The sequence below is a fragment of the Puntigrus tetrazona genome, chromosome 9, assembly GCF_018831695.1.
Source record: "Puntigrus tetrazona isolate hp1 chromosome 9, ASM1883169v1, whole genome shotgun sequence".
In the NCBI taxonomy this organism is placed as follows: Eukaryota; Metazoa; Chordata; class Actinopteri; order Cypriniformes; family Cyprinidae; genus Puntigrus; species Puntigrus tetrazona.
In genome coordinates this window covers 5,240,307-5,252,722 of record NC_056707.1, presented here as the reverse complement: position 1 = coordinate 5,252,722, position 12,416 = coordinate 5,240,307, and positions in this window count along the sequence as shown.

Below are 12,416 nucleotides of genomic sequence, written 5' to 3'. Positions count from 1 at the left end.
TTCCTTCACAGATGAAAAGTCTATGAATCCAGTGACTTGCTTTTTTAATGACACTGTCTTCTCAGGCTGCAAGACTCTGGAGGGTCCTTTAAACCAAGTTGAAACTGCTAGGTAACTAACTACGGTCATCTTGGAAATGATCACTTCATGAACATCAAACATTGTTGCAGTTCCTTCCCTTATAATGTTCGCCCAAATTTCTTCGGATGTAATTTCTGAAACCTGATGGAACAAGTGTCCAGTATTAAATTATGAAGGGAGTGTGAATTTGGTGGCTGGGTTTGATAAACACTTGTCTTTCGCTGCATTTCTTCATGGATTAGGTCTGTCTCATCAGAGAAGAGAGCAATGGCAGTGTTTCACATTGTGAGGCTGCAGAAAAGTGTGTGTGAGGAAATCTTTCTAAGATTCAAATTATCGGTTGTAAAACTCAAACTGAGCTCCTGTTGAACCTTGTGGTACTTGAGGGTAGTAAGGCTGAAACAAATGTTTATGTGAAAAACAGCAAGGTGGATGTAGTTTCTACTTGAAACACAAATGATGACATGGCACCAAAGTAGTAAATGAAGTTAATATGTGTCTATCGAGAGAAATCAATGCTCTTTCGTGAACTGTCTGACCACTTCAAGCCTTCTAGTCCTGACAAACTTTTATTGTGTGATAACATGGAGGATGTTGAGAAAACATTGGAAATCATGGCATTCATAATAGCTACAAGGCAGAAGGTGGAGGGTTCCTTACTAAAACCTGGATGTTGTATACCTGAAGAATGCATGACTGTCTGATATGAACTTCCTCAACAACTTTGAAAGTGGAGAGTATGTTGGCTTCAGCAAGGACAATTCTGGTGAATATTTCTACGCCATTGTTATTGAGCGAGTGAACGATCCACTGGGACTAGACAGACAATTTCCTGCCAGATATAAAATTCAGGTTGACAGCAATGCCTCGCTGAAGTAAGCCTCTTGACCTCTACCAGTTTAAAAGAGAAAGAAGGCAACTTTATCAAAATCATCTACTTCTGCACACAGATATAGAACGCTCTTGACATCTAGGCCAACTTCCACCCCAAAACAGTCTTTCCTGAGAGACAGAAGAGATTAAAAAAGAAATTGACCAAAGTTTAAACAAAATCTGGAAAATGGGATGAGGACAAACAAAAGCTCTAAAAACGTCTCTACCCACTGCATCCAGACAAGAACCCAGGCCACGGAAGTCTGCCACAGAGGCATTTAAATACCTGGAAAAACAGAATTGCGGAACTATGGTAAACTGCACATAGCATGACCTCAAACTGAGAGACTTTCGAGATTTCATGACATGTGGAACACAGAGGCACGTAAGTCACAGGAGGGGACGTGGAGAGGTCTCATCAGAATCTTTCTAGAAGGTACAACTTGGTCATACCACAGAGAAACTCCAAGGCCTAACAAACAGGAGGCAAAACGCTGGTATGAATACCATGATACCAAAGCAGCTCATAATGACACTGGAGGAGATATAGTTCAGAGTGGTGTCTGTTTAAAGTGCATCAGGTTGTAAAGCACTGACAGCAGCATGTACAGGGAAGGGACAACAACCCAACAACTGCTCAATAACTAGCCTGGCCTCTACAGGTGTCCCATCTCAGCTCACAGCTGGCTTCTTTACCAAACACCTGTGAGGCTACTGACTGACTAAAAGGATGGCAAAAAACACAGCATCCAAACTACTACCAATTCCCTCACATTCCAAACAAGCACCTACATTAATAATGCCATAAGGGCACTGGATATTGCAACAAAGCTTGGAAAAAAAATAGTGAATACATCTATTGAGATTTTTATACTGCCCGATAGAGGAAATAATTAGGATATTTTTGTTCTTGTTTCTTGTATGTTTAGAACTGTTAAAACTACACACTCAATTTCTCTACATTCCAATAATCTTATTAATAATGACTCATGAGAAGCATTGATATTGCAACAAAGCTTATAATCTTATATCTTGGCAATCAAATATTTTTTTTTTTATATATTTAGCAATCATGCACATGCTAATGGAAAAATTTCCAAATATTTGTAACCATGTTTTGATCATTTTCATCCTGATTATATTTTTGTTTATTATTATATGTGCAATGTTTATTTCATTAGGCATTCTTGTAGCAACAGTAGAGCATAGCTTTAGTGAATAGCAATGTCAGTTTAATTGAATTCAGTTTCCAGAGACTAAATGAAATAAAATGTTTATCTTAAATGCCACACAGTTTCTTTGGGTAAACTGTCTGCAAATGTGCATTAAAAATGACATTATAATTAAAATCATTGTCCATAATTTAAAAGCATGTGGTTTATTAAGAAATATTAACATAAGTCGTTGTTTCAACCAATATTTACTAAATGACAGAACTGCAAAAAAGAACACTAACAGTCACATCTACTCAATCTTCCAAAATATGATGCTGTATGTGCTTTTATAACTTCGCAGCAAAACTTAATTTTTGCTTCTTGCAATATAAAATATTGCATGAATAGTAATCTCATGTTGTTCTTACTACTTGTAGGGAAATTAAGCTCATTTGAGCAGCATCTGGTTTCTTCCAGTGCATCAAAACCATGCCAAAAGTAGCGTTGTAGTTTTCTGGTGTCCCAGTAATAACTTATTACACAAATTCTGTACATAATTACAGCAGGCATACCAAGGCCTACATTTACGCAATGAATAAAGAGCAAGTATTGTTAAAAGTGGTTTACAGTGTTACAATGCAGTGTAAGCAGTGCGTCTGAAAAAATACAAGGCTATATCACAATTTTTTACAACAGTAATGAACAGAAGAATAAAAGCCTCACCTGCAGTGGCTATTTTTTCCAAAATAGCGATCCCATCTGTTTGGCATTTTTTAATGAATTAATGGAAAAGGTTAATTTTTTCAATCTGTAATATGCAGGAGACTAAAATGTCACCTACATTCATCTGCAGGAATATAAGATAATTCACATGAACGATGCATACTTAAAAAAATAGCTCCAAACTTGAAATACACACATGTAAATTTGAGCAGAAATATTTTTCAGGATTGGGACTTGTTACCTGAATAAGACTTTCATCTATTCATCATTATTACTCTGATTCCTGTCCTGCACAGTCTAATGAGAATGAATGAAATATTTAACAAAGAATTGGGAAACATTTAAGGCAGGGAATGCATGTTTGTGAATTTATGGAGCAGCATATCCACAGCACACCTTCAGGACTGCTTTCTGAAAAGATCATATCTCCATCTCACATCCATCCTTATTGCCATTTGGTCTCCAGATTGCAACATTTACTGAAAATCAAGGTCAGGAAAAGAGAAAGAAACCACAAAACTGGTTTGTGCATTTTAACAGCTACAACCATAAGTGTAGTAATGTATTGAAATGAAGTAAGGCTACATACTTTCACATGCCCTGAAATTACAGTACATGTAATCTGCAGTCCCATCTGTTGACATCAGGCACCTATCGTTCCTTTTGGGCCGGTCCTCCTCACACACAGGGAACATTCAGCACGCACAGGCCATGCAGGACAAGTGTGCTTGAATAAAAAAATAAACTTTGTGTCACACAAGTAAAACAGAGATGAAACTAAGCTATCGCTCACTGTACTGAATCAAGTTTTATTTGCAAGGCATTCTGACAGTTTGATATAAAAATAAACTGCATAAATGCCCCACTCAGACTTTCATGTCTGTGATAAGAGGCAAGCATGTCTGAACTTCCCCTGACGCTTCCTTTGTAAATTTGCATATGCAGATATTCCTGCATCTGGTTTCTCCGTGTTACATTCTCACATGTTGTGGAAATAAGAAGAGAGGGTCCTAGCTGGTCCGCGAGGAAGCCGCTCTACAAGTGTGACATGTCAGTTTCTCTCTCTGGAGTTGAGAGAATGACTCCAGGGTCCACCACCACAACCACCCTCTACTCATATAGTGCTCTTCCAGAATAAACGTTAAATACCAGAGCAACAAGATCCAGGGCTCTCGTTCCACTCCCTCAAGCTCCACCATCACTACCAGGAGATTTGGTCTACTTGAACACAGGCACTGAAGAGAGGGAGAAAGAGGAGAGAAGAAAGGTGATGAAGGAATAGTGTCTACCCAGACGATACACTTAATCATTTAGTTCTCATGCAGTTCAGAACTGTATGATTTCTTTGTTCTAACAACACAAAGAAGGCTATTAAGGAAAGTTTGTAATCAGGTTGCTGGTCACTACTGATTTCCCCATTGTATTTTCTTTTTCCTACTATGGAAGCAATACAAACTCAAAAATATACATTCTTTCAGAACAAAGAAATGTGCATACATGTTTGGAACTACTTCAGGTTGAGTAAATGATGACAGAATTTTTAATTTTGAGTGAACTATTCCTGTAAGTGTGAAAAACAGTATCAAACATGGCTAATTTGTTAATATTACCTATTAAAGGGTAAATGAAATCAAACATTTCATACAGCAAGATATTAATACTGGGAAAAACAGTCTTCAGGAACTCACAGTGTTTCTCAAAGAAATGACATTACATAATATATTAGCAGATTGTAATGGTTGTTTGTACCTATTATTCTATATATTATACCCATATGTGACAAAGTCACAGTAGCTGCCACCACTGGAAGCAGCATTAAATTACACTCGCATTATTGCCAATTCGCATTATTAATTCGTTTACCTGATTCACCGGCCAGATCCTCCTCTGTTGCCGCTTATCAGTGTAGCGGTGCACACGCCGAAAATGATAGCACACTTGATATTTCCCATTTCCCCACACTGCTCCGTTATTTATACTAATCATTACATACATTTTACATAGCGCCTGTCCTGTTTGTCTTTGTTATGTCTTGTCTGTGTGGGCGTAGATGTCTTCCGAGAAAGTTAGCGGCTGCCGACGTGACGCAGCGGCGCCAATTATAATGTCACAGCCTTCAATACGCCAAAAGTCATGAGCCGAAGCTGGCAACCATTGCCAATGTATGTTTAGTGTTTGGTGTGTGTATTTATTGCGTGGTAAATAATACAATGAATGGCTATGTAAACGGATTGTCTGTTGATTTGTATTTAAAATTGTTGAAATTAAGTGATGAATAGTAAGTACCAAATACAGAGGTGGTATTTTTATCCTGTAAATGTTAGATGTACCTGCAAAATGGTGGTGTGATCCGTGGGTAGTGGAGTTTGGCCTATTTACAGAGGTCACCTTCATGACGGGACTTGTTCACCAAGTCGATTTAGAAGAGTGCTACTATGTGCCTGTTTAATTTAAACTTTAATGTATATGGTGGATACCTGGCTGATCTTGTAGTGTTTTCTGGTTTATTTTTCCCTTTTATTTTCTTTTGGTATTTTTGGATTGTTTGTCGCTGGCTTTGTAAAAATTCTGCATATAAATACTGTCGACACTGCTGCACTGTAAATAAAACTGCACTTTGCACTGAAGCGTTGCTGCGAAAGTGAGCCATCATTTTTACATCCTTTCACGAATTTGAGCCTCCGAGCTGGTGGCCTGGAACATCACAGTTGGTGTCAGAAGTGGGACATACCGCAAGAGCAGAAGCCGAAGGGTAAGAAACCCAGGGCGGGTTTACGATCCAAGTGAAGGCTGCGTTTGAAGAGGAGGCGCCTGGAAACGTTGATAATACAGAGAGGATGAGGAGGCCACGCAGTCCTCCCAAAGTCTCCCAAAGTCCAGTCAACCACCAACCAAGTCTGTCACCTCTCTGACGCTACAGCTGGTGTAAGTAACATTTCTGATGCGCAGATTTCCCGGATGCTCAAGAGCAGAGAGAGACTGACATTCAAGTAGAGCTACGCAGGCTCTCGTGAGTCCATCTGGCAGTCAATTCGGCCCTGCTGAGGCCTCGATGGATGGGGAGCATCCGAATGGAGCTACCAACACCAGCAGGCCTGCTGTATCCACAAGACACCGACCCGCTTATGTCCAAGACTCTCAAAAGGTACAGCACTGAGAGAGCCAATGCAGTGGGCTGATCCGAAGATGCCGAAGCCCCGCAGGCAGCAGGGGAAGACATTGAGAATTATCTTCGCGGTTCGGCGCCCGGCTGTGACCTGAGGTGGCCTGGAGGAGGAGTGATTATCATTGTCCCATTGTTGACCGGCACTGGAGGCGCATTCTGGTAAATGGATGAGGAGCATGAGTTCACGCTGACCTGAGGATGCACTGTTGAAGACCCAACATTTCTCCAGAGATCTACCGCCACGCTCTCCGATCATCTGCGGTTCCAGCTGGAGAGTCACCAACAGAGACTTACCACTGCCAAAGACCGGTGGCTGCCGCTGGGTAATGACCGAGAGCACTCAAAAGAGAGATCAGGTGAGGCTACTGGGCCTGGAGCAGCTTCTTCGGTGCTTTCCCCTTCGATGTAACGCAGACCTGGGTGGAGAGAGCATGAGCCAAGGTCAGGACTACGGCAGCAAGGTTGGCCCAGCAGTACCTGAATGCTCATGGCGGTCCTCGTACTTCAACCATCTAAAGGTACTGTGCGTGGAAGCCTTTGGCAGCTTGGGAGTGTAAGGGTCTGACAATATCTGACAATACAAGGTCCAAAGTCACAACCAAAGACTTGCTTTGCTTTACTGCCAGCAGCCGCCACAAGCAGCTGTATTGTCCTGCTCGGCAGCTAAAACTTACGTGGATTTTGCTATGTGCCCAGAGAGGGGGACTGTGGTTTTGGCTCTAGTGTAGATTGTTCGTATTAGCTGTGGACTGCTAATGGACATAAACTGAAAGCAATTCTTAGACATCAGTTCTCTGCCAATGTTAAAAGCATGCTTTGTAAATAATGTCAATTATGTGGACACACTTGTTCAGTGTGCATGGGGATGGAAGCAGTACCCCAAGCTGAGATAATGGTAGAGTGTACAAGAACAAATGTACTTACTAATGTTGCCATAGTCGCATAATTTACCAGCTGATATGATTTCGGTAGAGACTGCTCAGTGTCTTTATAACCCTTGCAACCCACCAGCAAGAACTCTGAACACTCTGCTGCCACAACCAGTGTTGATTTGTCGCGGTCCACCACGAGAGCCTGCCAGGCCGGTCTACAGCCACAGACTTGGATAGTAGTCTGCTGCAGGCGACTAAAGGGCCTAAAAGTCACGCCAGCTGCCACTTGAGAAGCACCTGGAGCCCCATTTGACCCTCAGTGAGGGTCTTGAGGTTAATGGCTGGAAGGTCCCAGGAACATAGCACAACTTCAAAGGAATGATGGAACTTTGAAATCCTTGTTTATCAAAGGAGTAAAGCAACCATCAAACCTGCAATGAAGAATATGAAGTATTGAATCTCTGTGTTATATGTGGCAATAATGATATGACCTGGCTTGATTGTACCTATGTTGTCGTCTCTTGTTCTGCATCTGCACACACTGTTCCATGGGCAGGTCACCTGGCTAACAGGAAAAATGACAACGATTAGCTCACGCTTATCAGCCCACACTATACACATAGCCGCCAACACACTGCAACACATGTGCCATCTGCCAAAAGACAAGTGCAGGTTCAGCGGCAGAGCACCTCTGCAACCGCCCCGTTATCTCTGCACCTTTAGGCGACCGCCATGGACATTGGGGCTAATGGAAAAGAGAAAGCGGAGACGTTGACTGGTAGTGGAGCTTACTACGCCATTGCTGCATCTGAGGCCTTCCTAATTCGCTCAATTACCACCTTAAGATCATCCATGCCCTGGTTCAACTTTTCTCCAGAGTCGCATACCTGAGGACAGATATTCACAGACTAGGAACAAACTTTACATCAAGGAGGGGGCAGCTGAACAAGCAGTTGGGCATTGGCAGCCATCCTAACAACTCTACCACCTCAGACGGACGCGTCTGGTGGAGATTTAACCAAACGCTCAAGAACATGCTGGCTGAAGTTTTGTGGCAGACATAGGAAAAGACTGGGACAAGTGGTTACTATTTGTTCTCTTTATACCAGAGGTACCACACTCAACACTCCCTACCCGAGCTTCTATGACTAGCAAGGGCACAAGGACCCTGGACTTGCTAAGGAAAGGTTGAGAGCAACCCACACCCAAGACGGCGTGAGAAGGCATTGTGCAAATGTAAAGAAATGCGACCGTCTGGAGCGTATACAGAGAACAAGCCAAAGAGAACTGCAGGTGAAGCAGAAAACACAGAAAATGGGAAAAGGCTGAACTGGCACGCCAGACTGCAGCCAACCAGGATACACACTGTTACCCACTTCAACGAGCAAACTACTAGGCTAAAAATGGCAGCGTACACCGTGGTCCGTGCAGAAAGAGGGCTATAGTTGCGCATATGGAAATTCATCATCTCTGACAAAGGGCAAGAGACCAGGCAGACTCAACACGTGAACTCTGCAAAGGAGGGAAAGAGCCACTGGTGGTGGACAGAAAACACGCCTCTTGAGGGGAAGGTAAGGGCATGAGTACAGGATTCAGGAGATGTAAGAGATATCACCGTGCAGAGTCTGCTGACTCACCCAGAAGACTCATTAAGGAAAGAGCTGTGGCACTTCAACTGGCTTCATTATTCTGGCCAGATGCCCGACTGACGGATGACCCAGCACATCCACCTTTCTTAATCTGACACCATCACGCCAACGCCCTTTACCGGTGCCTGAGAGGCTGGTGGAACCCGAAAGAGGATCAAGCTGATGAGGAGCGAGATCAACTTCAATGAGCGCCAACAGCAACCATCGGTGATCATCCGCTAAGGATGGATCTCGCGCAGTTCGCATCATCAAAACCCACCCCAGTCTAAATTTGACGACTCTGGCGCAAGAGCGTGGACGCATCTGCTGGAGAAAAAATTGGAAAGGCAAAATACATCACTACGCACCGTGGTGTACTGGCAGGTTCTCTTAGTCCTCGCCCAGACCATACACGGTATCCGGACACCTCTAGGTTTTGTCTCTAGAGTTTACAGTCCTACCGCCTGTCTCTCTTATGGAGCACCAGCCACTTTCCAGAGGCTGATGGGATCGAGTACTTTAGGCTGTGAAGACTGGTCTGCAGCATACCTGGATGATGTGGTAATACACAGCAACTCTTGGGAAGAGCATCTTCACCACTTCCAACAAAACCCTAAAGAAGATAGAGGAAGCCGACATTGAATGCTGCTAAATGAGTGGGCAAAGCAAGGAGGGTGAAATTACCTGGGGTACTCACCTGGGCAATGCAGGCAACTGAGACCCCAAATAGTAAGGTGGAGGCAATCCAATATTTCCGGGCAACTAAGTGACTGGCATAAAGCAGAGGCTGTCCTTCCTAGACTGGTAAATGGGTACAGAGATTTGTACCACACTTTGCCTCCATCGCGGCTCCTGACTGGCCCACGTCCCAAAACAGTGACAAACCCTGTTCCTGACTGATGAATGGAGGCAGCTTTGAATGAACTGGGTAAAAGAAAATCCATGCTCCAATCCCAGCTCTCTAAGATGTCCAATCTTCTGCGTTACACAAAGGTTCCTGGTACAGGTAGATGCATCAGCAACAGGATTGCAGTCTCGTGCTCAGGGAAGTGCAGGAGAAGAGAGACTGGTTGTCTATCTCAGCTGGTTACTCCCAGAGAGTGGCAGATTCTGCCAGAAGGAAGGTCTCGCCATCAAGTGGTCCCCCTGGACAGCTTACGCTATTATCTCCTTGGCCTAAGAAAGTTTGACCCAGAGACTGACCATCGAGCCCCAACCTGGATCCAGCCCGCAAGGACTACAATGCCAGAGCGCACGCAGGCACTTGCCCTGCAGCTGTACACTGTCTGCATAATGCAGACCGGGAAGACTAATATAGTAGCCGATCATCCATCCAGGCTGCCAGCACGCTGGGAGGGGCTGGTGATGTGACAAAGTCACAGTAGCTACACCGCTGGGGAAGCAGCATTAAATTACACTCAGACATACACCCAAGACACACCTGCCTACTCCCTATCTACTCATTGCATCCTCCTCTGCTGTTTATCAGTGTAGCTAAAAATAATAAAATGATAGCACACGGACATTTCCCATTTCCGCACTGCCCGTTATTTATACTAATCATTACATACACTATATAGCGCTTGTCCTGTTTGTCTCTTTGTTATGTCTGTCTGTGTATGAAATGAATTTCCGAGTTAGCGTAAGGTTAAGGCATGAGCGGCGCTAATTATAATAAACATAGCCTTCCTACAGCTAAAAGCGCGGAGCCGGAAGGCGAAACCACTGCCGTCGGTGTTTAGGTGTTTATGTGTAGACATTGCAGGCACAGTAACAATGTAGTTAAGTGTAACGATTGTCTGTTGATTTGTATTTAAAATGTTGGAAATTAAGGATGAAATAGTGGGCAACAACAGAGTGTATTTTTATCCTGTAAATGTTAGATGTACTCTGCAAACAGGACCAGTGGTGGTGGTTACCTATTTAAGCAGAGGCCAAATCTCATGACGTGGACTTGTTCACCAAGTCGATTTGTAGAGTGCTATCGCGGTGCCTCACGCAATTTAAACTTTAGTCGTATATGGTGGATACCTGGTTGATCTCTTTGTGCTTCGTTTATTTTTCTTTATTTTCTTTTGGTACTTTGGATTGTTTGTTGTTGGTTTCAAATCTGTATATGCCTTCACTGTCGGCCACTGCTGCACTGTAACAAAACTGCACTTTGCATCATGCTGCTGCAGGAGCCATCATTTTGGCATCCTTTCACGACTTGCGCCCTCCTGTTGTGGCCTGGAACATCACACCATATATCATATTATTTTCACTTTGTGTCACATTGGTATGTTTAAAACCTATCAAGCAGGGCATGAATCAGCATATCATATTCTTAGAATAAATATATAATATAAATATATATATATATCCTCAAGGCCAAACTAAAGGAGAACCACTGCCTAAAAGGAATGCTTCCAGTTAAATGAAACTCTATCAACAGTGACCATGTAGCCGAACATCTCAGAATGTGACTTCTCCTGTTGGTCCTTCTTGATAAAGACGCACTAATTATATATTGAATGTGCATTTGTAGTATGCTTCAAATCTTGAAATATTATTTAAAAACTACATGCAGATATTATAATAGTAATGAAATAAGAGGAGTGTACGTAAAGTACGCTTCTACGAAAAAGTACACATTTAAAAGTACTTGTAATAATGTCAACAACTAAATGATGCATACAAAGTACTTAACTGTAGTTTTAAGAATTAGTGTGTTGTCTAGTATTATATATCAATACATATTAAATAATATACTAAATTGAAGTGCAATTAATATATTTAAATACGTGACATTTAAGTTTCAATACGAATGACATTAAAGTATATTTTATTATCAGAAATGTTTGTCAGTACATTCAGCACACTTTAACCATATTCCAAGAATATGAATAAAATGCACAAGTATAGGCTGCTTCTTTAAAGTATGTTTAGGAATGGTGTCTGTGTAGCTACCAATATTAGATTTTAACAATGTTAGAGAATATTAGAATATCAATTAGTGTGTTTGACCTGCCAGCAATAATTACTTAGTGGTCTTAGAACTTTCAGACAAAATACATCAATCTTGTGTTTCAGGAAGTGTTAGCTGAACAGCATGCCACAGATTGTATCTTAAACTCAACACCTTTAACTCTCTTGTACAACCTCTTTTAACACCAAGGAATTAAGTAAAGACCTCAGCACAGTGCTTAATCAAGGAGGGTTGAGTAAAGTGTTTAAGTAAAGGTTGAAATGGGATGCAAACTATTGCTACCACTCCTAATGCTCTTATGGGAATCTTCTGACAGATGTTTCAATATCAATGGGATGGTGAAGCATTCCTCAGAGCTCCAGAGTTCTCATCTAGAGAACCCACTCACGTACAAGGCATCATGCCGCTTCTGGAATAATGTGCAGAAACTATTTATTAGACAGTGCAACAGATTTTTGTCTGAGTATATCCCAAAAACAATGCGCAACACTAAGTTAATTTATTAGCTTGTCAGGGTGTGTGCTGAACGTTTACTGAACATGAATTTAAACTGGAAAGTCACTTCCAGAAATATCTGGAATGTGTTTGGTTTTCATCCCATGTGATCTGGTACTTCCGGGCTGGCATCTGTGAGTTCTGTGCACGTGCAGAAGCCGAGATATCCAGTGCGAGCCCAAACCGCCTCTGCGTGTCACCAAGCTCAGTCTGGTGCTGAAGTGGTCAGCGTGCAGCGCCTCTTCACCATAAACCGTGTAGTATCCTGTGGCATTATGGGGGCTGCTCACCCAGATCTGTTTTTAAATACAGTGCCATCAGCTCACCACACATGATACAATATAACAGACTCTGCAGGTAACACTACTTATTTGGGAGCTCAGATGTGGTTCTCTGTGGTTAATAACACTCAGCTGTTCACATTTCACACTCACTTCTCCCAGATGAGAATCTCCC